Below are 17716 nucleotides of genomic sequence, written 5' to 3'. Positions count from 1 at the left end.
TTCCGAGGAGAATGTAAAATTCTCTCTAGATCCTCAACAAAAGGTTGAAGTGGGACACCCAAATTTTTGTGCCCTTGCATACACTGGAACTAAGTCTAAATGTGTGCAACATAACCTAAACTATTTAGTGTCCTAACTATGCAAATAAAAAGAAAAACAAAAACAATAAACAATAACAAAAACAAGAATTAAAACTAAATGCAATTAAACTAGCTAAACATGCTTAAAGAAAGTTCAAATACAAAATGAAATCTACTCTAAGTATGCTTAAGTATAGAGATTGGAATTATCGCTAAGTTATCTAGAACTCACTTGTCTAATTGCTCCAGAAGGATGAAAATTTGTGAAGCCTAGAGAAACCAAACGTGAATCTTATATGTGCTTATTACGTTAAACCTATATTTACTAAATAATCCTATTGACTAGAATTTAAAATACAATTAACTAACTAACTAAGCTAATATCAACCAATTGCAAACATAGAATTAAAAGAGTATACGCCGTTCCCCGGCAACGGCGCCAATGACTTGGTGTGACTTTTACCAATGGTATTTTTAAAACATTATTTCATCGTTGAAAGCATTTAAAAAATTGACAACCAAGTAATAATACCGATCTTCCACGTAAGTGGTGAGTCCGGATCGATCCACAGGGAATAAGATATACTCAATGTAAAACTAAAAATTACATTTCATTGATATAGAACCTGTTCAATTACAAAGAATATTACAATGAAATCAAAATTAGAACAAGTACTGAAAAGAAACCCGCAGTGACTTAAGCTCGCAAATGCAAGGGCATTTTCATCATTTCACTTGATGCAACATTCGATCATTGAGACAAGATGCTCTTAACTTGCAACGTAAAATCACCTGCACGACAAAAATGAAGTTAGTAACACTATTTACAAAAATGGAAATGACTATTTCTAAAGTAATCCTAAAATCAATTGCCAAATTAATTTCTAAGTAAAATGAGAAATTACCTGAGTTAATTTCCTAAACTAAATAACCTAATGCTACAATTAACTCTGAGCTAATGTTAGAAACCTAATAAAATACTAAAAGTCAAAATTAGAAAACTACAAAAAATCACAAATGGATATTTTACCCCTGCGCTATGCGAAACCCTAATTTCTAATAGGCGATCAAAAAATGATTCGTAGATGGCCTAAACGAAGTCCGATTGGAATGATTTTTTTTGCGTTGACCTCCTGATAGAATCAAAAATTTAGCAAAGCTTTTAGTTTCCAAAGATCACTACAAAACTCCAGATATAGGCATCGCAAAATCATACAACAATACGCAAGAAGCCTATCTAGAAGATTAAATTATGCAAAGGGCAAAACTATGCAAAATTCAATCCTAAAGCACTAGCTATCAAGCTAAAACATGTACATATTAATTCTAAATCTAAATACACTAATAACTTATAGAAAATACTAATATCAACAACGAATCCTATGTTCCCAAACCGACAAACCCGACTAGACACATGGTTCTAGCCGGTTTTGACGTAAGAGTCAGAATTCATTGCGACGAAGGCCTAAAACACAAACAAACACATATTTAAACTAACTATCACCTACATTAAACTAATTACTACTTAATTGAAAATAGAAACACGCTGAAAACAAGAATGTAACAACAATACTAAAATTTAGAAAATACCCTTAATCGACTAGAGTGATTCTAGTCGATTTGAAGGGTTTGAGCCAAACACGTTCTAAACACTAATGCTCACTACCCTAAACTATCTGAATGAATTAACCTAATGTATACTATCTAAATAAAACCTAAATTCATGCTGGAAATCTAGTTTTAACTGCAAATTAATAAACTAATGAACTATTCAAAACTAATCATCAATTGGCATGTACCTAATCCTATTCATTCTTAACACCCTAGCTTACGCAGCCAACACAATGCTAAGCTACACAATTCTATCACATGCTAATTTACTACAAAATTTTACATCAAAACTACTAAAAACCTGTTGCTACACACCCTCCAACCGAGTATCACTAAATACACTAACTACCTAACTCGGTTAGCAAGGAAACGAAAACAACTACCTTTAACTCCCACCCAAACTACTCACATGCATCCGAAATTACAGAACATTCCTAATGTTACCTAGGTGACCTAAATACAACAGGGAACCAATCACTGTAATTTCTGCTAAAACCGAGATTACGCAATGACGCTAATCCATACTATTTGCTGCAAAAACACCCAAACCTATTAGGAAGAATTCCAATCGGAAGTGGATACTAAGAAAAACACCTACATTAGTAGCTACATTGTAAATTAATTCACCACCTACAATGATTGAAACCATGCTGAATTTACTGCTAATGCTTAACAGAAACACAAAGAACTATTGTGTTGATCGGTTTTGCGCAACACACCAAAAAACCGGGTAGCATCAATCTACCCGATTTTTGTGGCTTGAATGCCTTTCAATCCAAAACAACGGTCAACAATCCTACAGTACTAAACTAATTTAACATATGTAACAACTCATTAATCTAGGATGTTATAATGAAATAGAGTCTACGGTAAATGGCTTCAGCCGGCTGGAACCAGTCCAGCCGGTTTGAGCGCTAACAATGAAACAAACATGCTATGAAAAAATCCAAAAGGCTGAGCAATACTAACAAAAAATGTTTAACTCGACTCACAATGCTGGTTTAAGCATTAACACCCTAAGCTATGGCTGAGATAAAAAAGAGAAAAACACAGGCAAAGAAAAGAAAACATGTTGGGTGCTACACTAGAAGAAGGGGATGCGAAGAAAGGGGCTGGCCAACAGTCCGAGGAATGAAGGGGCACGAAAAGAGTGGTTTATGATGAGGAGAAAATGCCTCCCACGCTGCTGGAAGTTCTGATTGCCACAAGATGTTGCTGCTGCAACTAATTTGGCTGCAGCCACCTGTAGACGATGAGTGGTGAGAAGAAGAAACCGGTTAGAATTCGATCACCCGCTCATTGCAGACGGCACAACCAACGGATCAAGCATTCCATGCTGCTGAACCTGCATAGCACAACAAGCAATCATTAATGTTAGCACAACAAGGCAAAAGGGGGATGAAAGAGAAGCAGAAGAAAGCACGGTGAGGAAGGAGTGTTGGGATTCCACGGTTGAGACGGCGAACCAATGGCGATGGAGGGTTGTGAAGAAGACGAAGGAGAAATGCTGAAGAGGAAGGAGGAGAAAATGCAGGGGAAGAAGGAGAGGAAGGGAAGGGGCAAGCTGGGCGGTGCCTTTCCCCAGACATGAACAATCGTGAATAGGGTTTCTTCATGTTTTTAACGCCAAAACCTATGTTTTGAAAAATTCCAAAACAAGGATTAAAAATCAAATATTTGCTAGGTGCCTATTTTGGAGGGGGTTTTCAGCAAAGGTTTTTAAAAAAAATGAATTTGGGGCTAGAGTGGGTTGGATCCTAAGGTTTTTGCCCAGATCCAAGGTCCAGAATGGCCGTTTAGATCCAAATTAACCCATTTCGCCTCGAGGTCTGACCCGTTTCACTAAAAATACAATATCTCTCTCGTTTTAAGTCTGATTCGAACGAAATTCGAACCATAGCTCAATGACATCTAAATACATCTAAGTGAGGGTTCTAAACCTATAAATGATGTATTTTTACAATAAAAATATATTATAATTATGACTAATTTACGTATCATCAAGTAGTATGGTGTGTGCTTAAGAATAGATATTAGGGAGGGGTGGAGGACAATTCATTATGATTCATAATAAAGTATGCCAAGACTAACATGATAAACTCCTTCACATCATTAGATCTCAATGAAATCTTTACATCTTCTTAATTGCAAGAAATTTAGTGATATATATATATATATATATATATATATATATATATATATATATATATATATATATATATATATATATAAACTATAGAGAGATAGAGAGAAATAAGAATTTATATTACCTTTGGTTGCCTATTTAGATACCAACAAAGTCTTGTTGCTCTCATCAAGTTGTGCCCCTCCTTCCCTACTAGAAAAATTTTCAAAACTTTCGCCCCCTGGATCCACCCTTGACCTCAGCCCAAGAATGCATCAAAACTGGTATTAGAGCTTACCCCATGCTTCCTAAGAAAACCCAAGACCAAATCCCATAAATGAACCCTGAAACTATAACCAAGTTCGTGGAAGAGACCAACACCAAACAGGGTGGTGTTGAGATTTACATGACCAGTTTCGAAACCAGCCTTCAAAACATCACCAACTTGCTGCAGCAACGCCAAATGATAGTCCAAGCTGCCCAACAACATCTCTAATTCACTAACGGAGGTAGTGACTTTCGTGAGGAGCATAATGATCCTGAGCAGGATGCATGAGAACCCATCCTTGGATGACACCTGAAGGATCATGAAGCTAGCTCGAGAATACAACCATTTGGCATCTCCTTTTTGTGCCTGATCAAAATCTTTTTTCTCACCTTCATGATAAATAACTCCCATAATTGGATAACAAAACCAAGCAGTACTTTGTAAGTCAAATGGTTCTCCTCAAAAATATATTAGGATGAACCATAGTTCAACTTGATACTGAAGCCCTATGGTTGTACAGGTGGTGTGAGAAATGCCATGAGACACCTACTTGGTATGAGTTTGAAAGAGAACTCTTAAAAAGGTTTTGACCCTCAACCTACGTTAATCATAACGTAGAGATAAAAAATATTAAGCAAAAGGGGTCTATCTAAGAATACCAAGAAGAATTCAACGACCTTAGTATCATATGTGGTGATTGGTTTGAACCTGCTTTGGTAGGCATATTCATGTGAGGATTACAAGACGAAATTAAGGTTGAGCTCATGGATCTAGACCCTCGGACCCTAGAGGATTGTTTTGTGAAGGCTAAAGTGGTGAAAGAGTGCAAGAAAAAAACAATGTTTATGAAAAAGCCTAGTCGACCACCTGATAGGCCAAGAACCAACATCCCAAGGAGGAGGGAGCCAAAACAAAATTTGGTTGCAAATTTATTAGCAAGACCCAAATGAAGCATAGGTATAGCAAGGGTCTTTTCTATAATTGTGATGAGAAATGGGCTCCTCAGCACAAATGCAAAGCTTTAAAATTGTTCGTTGTATGTGAAAGCAAGGATAAGAATGAAAATGAACAAACAAGTACTATATGAGTTTCAAACAAATAATATATATTTATAGTATTTTATTTCATTATGAGCTATTTTTTTGTACATATTAGCATTTAATAGACTTGTAGAATTTATGTTTAGTTATTGTTATGGATGTATTTTGTATGTTTTTTTGTATTTTATTTAATATTTATCACTGGATTTATCATTTAGGGTTTACTATGTTAAGGGTTTTTTTTATAAATATATATTTGTTTATATTGTAAATGAATTATATTTATTTGCTTGTCTTCTATTTAATATTCAATGCTTTTGTGTTAGTGTAATAGGGCTAGGGTTGACTCTACATAAGTATTGAATAGTGTTTAGGAGGTTATTAAGGGTAATTGGTTTTAATAGTGGTTGTTGTAGGTAGTTTTGTTAATTGAATGCATGAAGGGTATATGGATGTCATTTTCTCACATGTTATTTTCATTAGATGAATGATATGTTGTATGGTTGGTATAGGTAGTTAATGATGACCTCTAAAAGGGTTAAAGTATACTACCAAAACATTGATCACCTTACTTAGAGATCTGTAGTGGTCTCCAAAAATAGTAAATATAAAGAATTTATGGTTTTAATGTTTTATACAATTGGATATGCAGAAGAGTCAATGATTCTCCAGTATAGTTATTCTCCAAATATAGATAACTAACATATATGGATAGATTTTTTGGGCAATGATGATGTAGAATGAATGTTATTTAGTGGCGATGTTTATATAATTGTTCACAAAGTTAAACAAACAGCTATTGATTTCAAAGTCAAACAAGTAGTGGAAAGTGATGTATAAGAAGCAGTTGATGAATGGAATAATGAGAATCTTGTGGAGAATATGCATCTATCTCAAGCACCATCTATTGAGTTTAATCATTTGGCGAACATTCAACTATCCCAAATAGTGAATGATATTGATGTCCCAAATATTGAGCTCAGGCACGTAGAGGGCATGCAATTGCCTGAACTGATTAAGGGTATAAATGTTCAATGTACAGACAATAAAGAACTTTCACGAACAATTGAAATTGTATATGATTAGAGGATCATACATGTTGAGGATCATTAGGCAACCTTATAGTGAAAAAGTATCTTTCAAGTCTTATTCATAAATGCTTGCGCGATAACCCGAAGATGACTCCAAGAAAAATCATAAATGACATCAGTCACGTGAAAAATGTGGAGGTTACATATAAACAAGTATAACATGGATGAGAATAGATGAGGGAGACACTATATGGTTTATTCGAAGAGTCCTTCAGGATGCTTCTCGCCTATTTGAATCATTTGATAAAGGCTAACTGATGATCATTAGGGTACATTCAGACCAAAATGAAAGATCAATTTAAGTACCTATTTTTATCCTTTCATCCATGCATCAATGAGTTTTTAAAAAGATGCCCTCCAATTCTTATGGTAGATGACACATTGCTAAAATAAAGATATATGAAAATATTGTTGTCGACCTATAATATTGATCCTTGTGGTAAAATATTTCTGATAGCATTTGCAATTGTAAATACGGAGTAAACAATTCATGTGCATAGTTTTTGAAACATGTGAAGAAAAAATTTGCACACTTGGATGAATATTAAGAAAGAGGAGAGTTTACTGATATCTCAAATAGTCACCCAGGGTTAAAGTATGGTGTCTCTCATATATGGCCTAAATGCATGTTGGGTATTATATGAAGCACTAGACAAAGAACTTTGCTCAGAAATTGGATTCACTACTTAGTGCACTTTGGTGGGGCACGACCCAAGCAACCACGAGATGATAATGCAATTATTTTCTTGAAAAAGTCTGAGAGCAAGATTGATGTGTGCCTGGGTCTAGGGTTCAAAAGTGAAAAAGGGTAGACTTGGTTTGGTCAAGTCAAATCTAAAGTGGGCTAACTCGGGTAGACATGGTATTGGGTTCTGATACGTTCAGGAAGGAAAATCAGAACTCCAAAATGGTGCAACAAAAAAATTCAAATTTTGAGGGACGATTCTAAACACCCTGAACTAGGTTCTAACCAAATTTAAGGGTCACATGACTCAGAAACAAGAACAGAGATATAATTTTTGGAATTTATAGAAAGTTTAGAGTTATACAGGGACTGACTGAGTTTAGATCTAACAAACCTAAAATATAAAATCAAGCTCTTAGAGCTAGAAACTCAATTAATCCCAAAATTTGGGGGTTTAATTCTAGACATAATAAAGAAAGCTGAGTACAAAAATTAGACTGAGATCCCTCACTGTTTGAGTTGGGTAAATTTGTGAAGTCCGATGAAGTTTCTAGGTTTGACATAAATCAAGTGGGCAGAATTGAGTTTAAGTCGGTTCAAATTTAGGTTTGAGATTAGGAAATGAACGTAGCTGACTTACATAGGCTAGGGTGACTTAGAGGTGGTCTTCTATAAAGGCTTGATTGGGTGGTTGAGGTTGGATCCACCAGAGTTCGACTCAAGAAGGTGTGGATCATTGGGACTCATGATGGCCATGCGCCGGTTGAGTTGGAGCTTGGGCAGCAGCCTAAGCTCTAAGTAGTAGACTCGACCTACTAGAGGTCTTGTTCACCTAAGAGAGAGAGTGTGGATGTAATGCCCCGGATTTCCAAAACAAAGCTAAGTTAAAATTTTCATGAATTTCTTTTTTTTCTTTGCAGCAGAACTTAGAAACGCTTTTAGCAGTGGAATCAGACGATAATGAGTCATCAGTTTTAGAAACCTTCGGGCACATTACAGGTATGTGGCCAAGCAACTCATTGACCACAAAAGTGTTCCATTTTATCAAAAATCACATGTTTATTACAACATTACTGCTTGGAAAAGCAGTATATGTTCAATAAAAGGAAGCAGTAAAATTATGTCTAGAGAAACCCTGGAACTCGATGTCGTCTTGCTCCGCATATCGCAACGCAGGTCCAACACTTGAAATTCCCATAAAATGAGGTCAGAACCACTGATGGTCTGGTAAGCAAACAATCATACATCCATTCAACTCAAGTAAATGCGTTGACCACTCAGGGTCACAGTTCACAATAATGACGCTCGAGTCTCAACGACTTAGCGTATATCGCAAGAGCCTTCTCAGGGCTATGAGTTGAATATTCGCTCAAGTCTTCATACTTGGCACTTTCGTATCCCACGCATCTAAGGACAACTCCTTGAGCTTCGCTTAGCCGTGTGGATACAACATGGGTCTTTGCCCTATCGGTCCAGTGGTATACCGATTATGACACCTTCACAAAGGTTATGCAGGACTTGACATAACAACGTTCATCCACTCATACATTCAAGCATCGCTGAACCTAGAGCTAATGCATTATTTCGATATTTAACCTCTTTCACCCTTGGTACGCGGGCAAAGCATTGTCCGAGCATCAACGCGACATTATGGAGGTTGATTATTTCATGTATTTTAGATACCCCAGAGGCATATTGACCTTATCCATAGTAGGAAGGTGTATTTCAACTGGGAGAACCCTACTAGTCCCAATTCGGATACATCATCTACTTGCAATAGTTGAGTTCAATCCTTAGATCATAAGGATAACCATGACCTCAAAACCCATGAGTGATTGAGGCCATCGTGGACTCTATCATATCCAAAGTCAATACGTGTCACTCAAGGTTGTACCATCACTGTCTTCTATAATAAGCATAATTCCTGAAGGGGTCTATCAGTCTTACGATTACTTTGTCAGACATTGCATGCTATTTTAGGCAGCCTGTGCCTCAGCGCTGTGGAGATATGTACATGACCCCATTCAGTATGCCCCAATCACAATCATCAACCAAGGGGCATACCCCTAACACAATCATCAACCGCAGGGTATATGCGACCTTAAGTCTTATTCATATGCATGCTTAACTCTGCTCTCGGTACTACGACAATCATGAGCATCTCACCTCTTCTGGGTGGAAACAACACACTCTGACTCTACGACTCTTACGACTCTGGTTGTGTAACAATTCTCAATGAGCATGCATATGACTCGATCTCAACGAATCGGTTGCTCGGCGTATTTTTACACAACGAGCTCTTAACCTAGTTAAGGCACAACCACTACTCTGGCGCAGCAGCCCATACGAGTAAGGTGCCCTTATAGGTATTAGGGAGATGAGTCATTCTGGCATCATTCCAACAACGGCCAACGTTGTACCATTTAACCAGTTTCAACAGCAAGAGTGCTATGATCCTTTCTACGTTGTAGAAAGTGTTCAATGAATTGGGTAGCAACTCCTCTGTATGACAGAGTAACATGCTATGCTCTTTCTGAGCTATTTTTAGCTTCTTTAGAAATTCCAACAGTACTTCCTCTTTTTGACGGAGAAAGCGTTCGTTTCTTTTTAACTGTTTCAGCGATATCTCCCCTCTTTTGCGGGAAAATCGTTATGCTTAACTCGAGGATGGATGCACACCATTATGCTTACCCCGCATCCATCAGAGTCCGTTTGGAACCTTCAGGTTGTAGCTAGGCCATACGTAAATGACTTAGTCTTTATGAAAAAACGATTTTACGCAAAAAGCGAAGCCTTTTCAATAGGGGTTTCATTCGTCAAGCAGAATCTTGAACAAGGAGCGGCAAGGGAATCGCATCAACGATTGAGAGTTGATCTCTATTTGAACGCTCACTTACGTGCGTTATATGGCGGCAGTGTAAAGGAAATGCATATACTTATTGTTCGGTGTGTATAAACGAACAAAATATTCTACACATATATTTTCTGAAAGCAGGAGCTTTGGCGTCATTCAATGCGATGGCATAATTTAAGTATGTAATTAGAAGTACATAATCAGAAATTGCAGAAAGCAGGGAGCCTTGGCATCATACGACGCAACGATGAAGCTTAAATTACACGAGCCTTGGCAATATAAGACGCGACGGCCATTACCAGATGATATATAACTAAATTGGTACCCAACAATAGTTGTAAGGAGAGCAGGTGAACACCGAAGTATCCTGAAAGGCTCAACCAAGAACTAGGGTGAGGTACTCTTTTAAAAGAACGTAAATACTATGTATTCAACCATATATATCTGACGATAGTTACGAGGCAAGCGATTGAACACCGAAGTGTCCCAAAGGGCTCAACCAAGAACTAGGGTTAGATACTACTTTAGAAGGTATATGTTGTATATAAACAAGCAAATACTTAAGAGAGATGGATCAACAAAGCGAACTTACTTCAAATTGCAGAAGAAATGGCTCCGAAAAGATACTACTTCAAATTACTAATCTTTCATTTCATCAATTGATCCCATTCACTAATGTCTTTGTTTTGCATTATCATAATCATCTGCAGCATATTCAAGGGCATTAGTTGTTTGATTGATGCATTACATTCCATTTCATCCATAACCTCTGTTTGTTCTAAATATACGTTCATTTTGCGTTTTTATTCAGTAAAATTTGGATTATGTTATGTCTTTTTTTTTTGTTTGTTTCGTGCGTCTGATTCATTTGAATCAATCCAGCATCAATGTATGTGCCGTTGCAATTGTATAGATACTCTTTCATCCTTATATTTTAATCCAGCAGGGCATCATTTATAATCCCTGCTCATTTCCTCCATACTTTATCAGATTTCTCATCCATCCTGGGTCATTTCGTTGGGTTATATGTCACTTCCCTCATCAGATCATTCTATTGCTTTTTCTTTCCAGCTGATGATTAAGGTTTGAAGGGATCAGTCCTTGATTTTTTTTTCTTTTATTGCCAAAATGGAATTTGTGATTGTCGGGTGATTGGTGTTTGTGATGATGAATTGGAAACCACCCAGAAATCTTCATGTTGGTGGCGTTTGTAGTAAGGTGATGGTGAAAAGTGCTGTATTATTTCAAGGCATTGAATCCCCATTTCTTTTTTTTCATTATTATTATTATTCTGCTGTAAGAAGTGCTACATCATTTCAAGGCATGGTGGGAACGAGATTGTATATATAAAGGTTTTGTTAGCTAGAGGCCTTTTGCTGTGACAATGTGCAAATCTCCAGGTGCTTTCTCATCATCATCTCACCCTTAAAATCTGAATGAGAACCATTATCATGAGGTCATTGGGGGTCTTTTAGAAGAATCCTATCTGTATTAGATTTTCCTGCTAACCTGACTGCCACCGTTTCTTTTTTTTTACTATGTTGTGATTACAGAAATATGCTAAGCCCCCTTTGCTCTTGTTATTGTTAATATTTGATAAGTAACTGAAATTCTACTAGTTTCATGTTTCAATACTCTACTTGAAGGTTGGATACATGGTCGACTCATTTCTATTGAAATTATGTCAGCATTCTAGTCTTTGAAGATCTTCTGGATATTGCTTTACCATTTTTGAGGTAGAGGATTAGAGGAAATTTCATTTAGTGACTATTTTTTTTCTACCTGTTTGTTCTAACTATAGTCATTATACATTCTCCTTTTAATTGCTCTGTTTTGTTTGGCTGAGTTTGGAAAGGTGTTGGGAATTTCAAGTAGAACATTTCTCAGTATTTGGATCAAGATTTGAGCCTAAAAAAATTTGGCTGGGCTTAACTGGTATATCATCAGACAGCGTAATCTTTGGAATCTCTTTAAGATGGTGGAGGAAATCAGTTGAAAAGCACATGGATGCGCTGCTCCATTCATTTCCTGCAATATATAAATCAACACCCACTTGATATTGCGATCATCGCAAAAATTTTCCTCTCTTGATGTTTCTCTCTCTTCCTTCTCTTTTTCCTTTCTGACCTCTATTTCTCCTTTTTGAGAGGAGAAATGAAAAGAGAGAAGAGAAGAGAGAAGAGAAAAGAAAAGGAGAGAGAAGAGGAACTCTTTTGCGGGGTCTCACTTGACCTTGATTTGAAAATATTTAGGAAAATAACTCGCCTCCATTTTGAAAATATTTGCGGGAAAATGGAGAGACGGGATTCGCTCGTCGGTACGAGGTTCGACCATTCCTGGCGCCTTTACCAGAGGTAATCGAACCAAGGGTTGAATTTATGCCTTTTTGCTTTGCCTAAATATTATCTAAGAATTTATCCTAAGTCTAAATGCACAAAGAATCATGATTGTGCAATGCAAGGATGTATGCTCTTTTGAGAAAATGTTTTAAAAATTTTCTAGTTTTCTGAGATGAACTTGATAATTGAGTGAAGAAATGATTTCTGAACGGTTGAATCTAACTTAGAACTTGAGATAGATTAGAAGGATATTTTGAAGTTCTAAGTCTTTGGAATGATCAGAGTTGGGAAAAGAAATCTTTGAATTTGAAAAGAATGATTGGGAGATGAGTGAAAAGAAAATGAAGCTTCAAAGTCAGAAATGGACTTGGAATTTGAATTTTAAACTTGGATTTAGGAGAGGAAATGAATATTTGAAGTGGAATTGAATTCTAGATTTAAGGTTGGAAATCAGGATGGAATTTGGACTTGAGCAATCCAAATGGGATTTAAAAATAGAAATAGATTTAAGAAGTCCATATGGGATTTGAAAGTGGAATTGGATTTGAAATCCGGAAATCAGGATAGAATTTGAATCCACAGTCTGAATCCTGAAATGGAATTTTAATATGAAATTTGAGATCCAAGATGGAATTGGATCCAAAATTTGGAATGGAATTTGGATCTGAAATCTGAGATCCAAGATGGAATTGAATTCTGGATCCTAAATGGAATTTGGATCTGAAGTCTGAGATCCAAGATGGAATTGGATTCAGGATCCTAAAATGGGTTTTGGATCTGAAGTATGAGATCCAAGGTAGAACTGGATTCTAGATTCTAAGATGGAATTGGATCTGAAGTCTGAGATCCAAGGTGGAACTGGATTTTGGATCCCAAAATGGAATTGGATCTGAAGTCTGAGATCCAAAGTGGAATTGGATTCTGGATCCTAAAATAGAATTGGATCTGAAGTCTGAGATCCAAAGTAGAATTGAATTCTGGATCTAGAATTGGTTTTTTGAAGTTTAAATTTAGAAGATGAATCAAGAATTTCAAAGTTTTAAATTAAGCTTTGAAATTTGGGATGTTAATTTGAATTCGAATTTGAAGCCTGAAAATGAATTTAAGAATTCCAAAGTTTGAACTTTAAAATTTGATTTGAAATTTAGAAATTGAATCTTGAATATACAAATGAATTTCAAAGTCAAATTGGACTTTGAATTTGAAGTTGGAATCAGAAGATAAATCAGAGATCTCAAAGTTAAATTGAACTTTGAAATCAAATTTTGGAAATGGAATTTTGAATATAAAATTGAATTTGAAATCTCAAAGTCAAATTGGACTTTGAAATCGAAATTTAAATCTTTGAAATAAGATAGAAGAATGAATTGAAATAGAGATTGAGAAAAGATATTTGAGATCACTTGGATTTTGGAAAAGAATTTTGAAAGTATGATGTTGTTCTATCTTAAATGATGAATGAATTTAAAGAATTTTTGAAATTGGATTTGAAAATCTTATTTCATTCTTTAAGTGAATTAAAATAAGATTGAAGATATGATACATCTCTGACTATGGTCATTGAATGTATTATATAATAATCTATATTTAAATTCAGGTAAAGAATAAAACATGTTTTGGTGCTTTTATAGAGTTTAAAATGAAATTAACTCTCAATATACCCTGACTATGGCCATTGATATATATTTTGAGCTAATTTTAAATAAAATTCTAATAAAAGAAGAAAAGAGAAAAGAAAAGGAGAGAAGAGAAAAGAAAAGGAGGGAGAAGAGAAACTCTTTTGTGGGGTCTCACTTGACCATGATTTGAAAATATTTAGGAAAATAACTTGCCTCCGTTTTGAAAATATTTGCGAGAAAATGGAGAGACGGAATTCGCTCATCGGTACGAGGTTCGACCGTTCCTGGTGCCTTTACCAGGGGTAATCGAACCAAGGGTCGAATTTATGCCTTTTTGCTTTGCCTAAATATTATCTAAGAATTTATCCTAAGTCTAAATGCATAAAGAATCATGCTTGTACAATGCAAGGATGTATAATCTTTTGATAAAATGTTTTGAAAATTTCCAAGTTTTCTGAGATGAACTTGATAATGGAGTGAAGAAATGATTTTTGAACGGTTGAATCTAACTTAGAACTTGAGATAGATTAGGAAGGATATTTTGAAGTTCTAAGTCTTTGGAATGATCAGAGTTGGGAAAAGAAATCTTTGAATTTGAGAAGAATGATTGGGAGATGAGTGAAAAGGAAATGAAGCTTCAAAGTCAGAAATGGACTTGGAATTTGAATTTTAAACTTGGATTTAGGAGATGAAATGAATATTTGAAGTGAAATTCAATTCTAGATTTAAGGTTGGAAATCAGGATGGAATTTGGACTTGAACAATCCAAATGAGATTTAAAAATAAAAATAGATTTAAGAAGTCCATATGGGATTTGAAAGTGGAATAGGATTTGAAATCCGGAAATCAGGATAGAATTTGAATCCACAGTCTGAATCCTAAAATGGAATTTGAATATGAAATCTGAGATCCAAGATGGAATTGGATCCGAAATTTGGAATGGAATTTGGATCTGAAATCTGAGATCCAAGATGGAATTGAATTCTGGATCCTAAATAGAATTTGGATCTGAAGTCTGAGATCCAAGATGGAATTGGATTCTAGATCCTAAAATGGGTTTTGGATCTGAAGTCTGAGACCAAGGTGGAACTGGATTCTGGATCCTAAAATGGAATTGGATCTGAAGTCTGAGATCCAAAGTGGAATTGGATTCTGGATCCTAAAATGGAATTGGATCTGAAGTCTGAGATCCAAAGTGGAATTGAATTCTGGATCTAGAATTGGATTTTTGAAGTTTAAATTTAGAAGATGAATCAAGAATTTCAAAGTTTTAAATTAAGCTTTGAAATTTGGGATGTTAATTTGAATTCGAATTTGAAGCCTGAAAATGAATTTAAGAATTCCAAAGTTTGAACTTTGAAATTTGATTTGAAATTTAGAAATTGAATCTTGAATATACAAATGAATTTTAAAGTCAAATTGGACTTTGAATTTGAAGTTGGAATCAGAAGATAAATCAGAGATCTCAAAGTTAAATTGAACTTTGAAATCGAATTTTGGAAATGGAATTTTGAATATAAAATTGAATTTGAAATCTCAAAGTCAAATTGGACTTTGAAATCGAAATTTAAATCTTTGAAATAAGATAGAATAATGAATTGAAATAGAGATTGAGGAAAGATATTTGAGATCACTTGGATTTTGGAAAAGAATTTTGAAAGTATGATGTTGTTCTATCTTAAATGATGAATGAATTTAAAGAATTTTTGAAATTGGATTTGAAAATCTTATTTCATTCTTTAAGTGAATTAAAATAAGATTGAAGATATGATACATCCCTGACTATGGTCATTGAATGTATTATATAATAATCTATATTTAAATTCAGGTGAAGAATAAAACATGTTTTGGTGCTTTTATAGAGTTTAAAATGAAATTAACTCTCAATATACCCTGACTATGGCCATTGATATATATTTTGAGCTAATTTTAAATAAAATTCTAAAAAAAGAAAAAAAAAATTTGAAGATATGATGATTTTTGAAGAGGATCCAGTGTGGATCCAATGTTATTTCATAAAAGACGAAAATCCTAAGTCTTGTTCACATCCTGACTATGGCCATTGATGTAAATCATCAACTTAGGATTTAATCACCTCTTATGGAACGGTGCACGTGTCATTCGTGTTTCACCATGTGTGAATTTTTGAAAATAAAAGAGGAAAATGTCATGAATCAAGCATTCCTAAAAGGCATGTATGCTCATACCTTCTAATCTAATAACAGGAATATAAAATTCTCACTATGATCTAGCTATTACATCATTTGATAGTATTGAAATTACATCAACCTTCAAAAGGAGGGAAGATAACACTCTTTATATATCTCCTGCAAAAAGATAGAGTTAGTATGAAGCCAGATATCAACATAGAAGAAGATTTGAAGGATTGAGCAGATGGGCATATAGTGTGCCAAGTGAAGGTAAGTATAGAATATATGTGTATATATATATATATATATATATATATATATATATATATATATATATATGTATATATATATATACATATATATATACATATATGTCATATACTAAACGAACCTATATGTATATCTAGATATGTTTTATTTATACTAAATTGAGGCAATGTATATATATATATATATATTTAAATAAAATGCCTACGAGAATACATGAATGATACCTTTACTGAAATAGCAACTGAAAATATTCCGGAGGATGTATTGACATGAGGATGAAAAGGTAAAAATTCTATATATATGCTATGGTAGTCATGGTAACAGGTATATAAAGTGCAGTAGAATGTAATGAAGACCAATTGGTAGGGCATAAAGAGTGGATTCTTTATGCTGACGTGATGAGGTCTTAACTATTTTCTACACTGTGAAATGCAGGAAAGATATGACAGGAGGTAGAAGGTAGATGGTGGAGTGGGGAAGTGCAGGGAACAACTGACAGGTTGGGTAAAAGTGGAGTGTTTGAAGCTATTGCTGCAAGTGCAGTAAGTAAATGGGATTAAATGAGTGGCTGGATAGTGGGAAATGCGTGGTTGCCATATATAGATGCAGCGAGGTGTTTAGGCATGCTGAAGATGGAGTGGGATGGTGGAATAGTACAACAAGTTGTTGCTCTGCTGTAAAAGGGGTTGTAGTAGGTGAAAGTTACGTGGTATTCCAGAATTCGTTTGAGGTACTGGCTGTGTGACAGCATCCATCTGAAATGTAGATGGCGCAATAGTACTATCTACAGGTGTTGGTACAAATAGCATTCATCTGAGGCATGGGTGCAGGAAATAGTGAATGAAGTGTCCAACTGGTCATATTGACAGATATTAACAACAACTGTTGCCATCACCGTGACAGCAACAGTAGTTGTGGCAGTGATTCTAGAAACTTAATTACGACAAATGACAACTATTATAAAAGGTGGTGGAGGTTTTCCACTCTTCTTAGTTTCAACTTATTTTGATCAAAATGATAATCTACAAATGAATTCACATTTTCTGCTTGTGAAAAAAGGGATCTGCAAAATAATTGAGAATAGAATACAACTTTTGCAGATCATCCTAAACAACAATGCCTCTCACACAAGAAAAAATTATCTGAAGCTCATTAACTACCAATTCACAACATTCTATCAAAGTCATGCTTGTGTTTAATCATAGGTATTTGGGCAAGGACAGCAAATGAAACCTCCAACTTGGATGAATCATCTCAAATTTTCCTGGGCCAAAGAGTTAGTAACAAACTCTCCCATGTCAGCTATATGGCTTAAAGTCAACTATCATCCAAAACCCATTTCACTTACCTGAAGCATCCTTATCTGTACTCTTTAGCATTCTGAATTTCACATGTCAATAGCAAATAGATATGCATTATTTTACGCAGATTTATACATGATTCTGGAGAATATACAGTTTCTAAGGCCCATGGTACAACATAGACCTGGCCTGACTGTAGGCCTTCTGAGTATTATTCTTAGCAGTAGTTGTTATAGAAACTTAGTTCCAACAATTGATTCAATGGCAAATATTATCACAGGTG

The 17716-nt window shown here is 35.1% G+C and overlaps 1 long non-coding RNA gene across 1 annotated transcript in view; it reads right to left on the bottom strand.

Moving 5' to 3' along the window:
- Positions 1–728: 728 nt before the first annotated feature.
- Positions 729–17716, bottom strand: part of LOC149848965 (uncharacterized) — a 56714-nt gene continuing 39726 nt past the window's right edge. The window contains exon 4 of the long non-coding RNA XR_016433188.1: positions 729–872. This is a non-coding gene — a long non-coding RNA (uncharacterized LOC149848965). The remainder of the gene's footprint in view (positions 873–17716) is intronic.

The sequence above is a fragment of the Nuphar pumila genome, chromosome 1 (genome assembly GCF_984573655.1).
Source record: "Nuphar pumila chromosome 1, dmNupPumi1.hap1.1, whole genome shotgun sequence".
Lineage (NCBI taxonomy): Eukaryota > Viridiplantae > Streptophyta > Magnoliopsida > Nymphaeales > Nymphaeaceae > Nuphar > Nuphar pumila.
The sequence above is the reverse complement of the archived record's forward strand: the minus strand, read 5'-3'. Positions and strand labels throughout refer to the sequence as shown.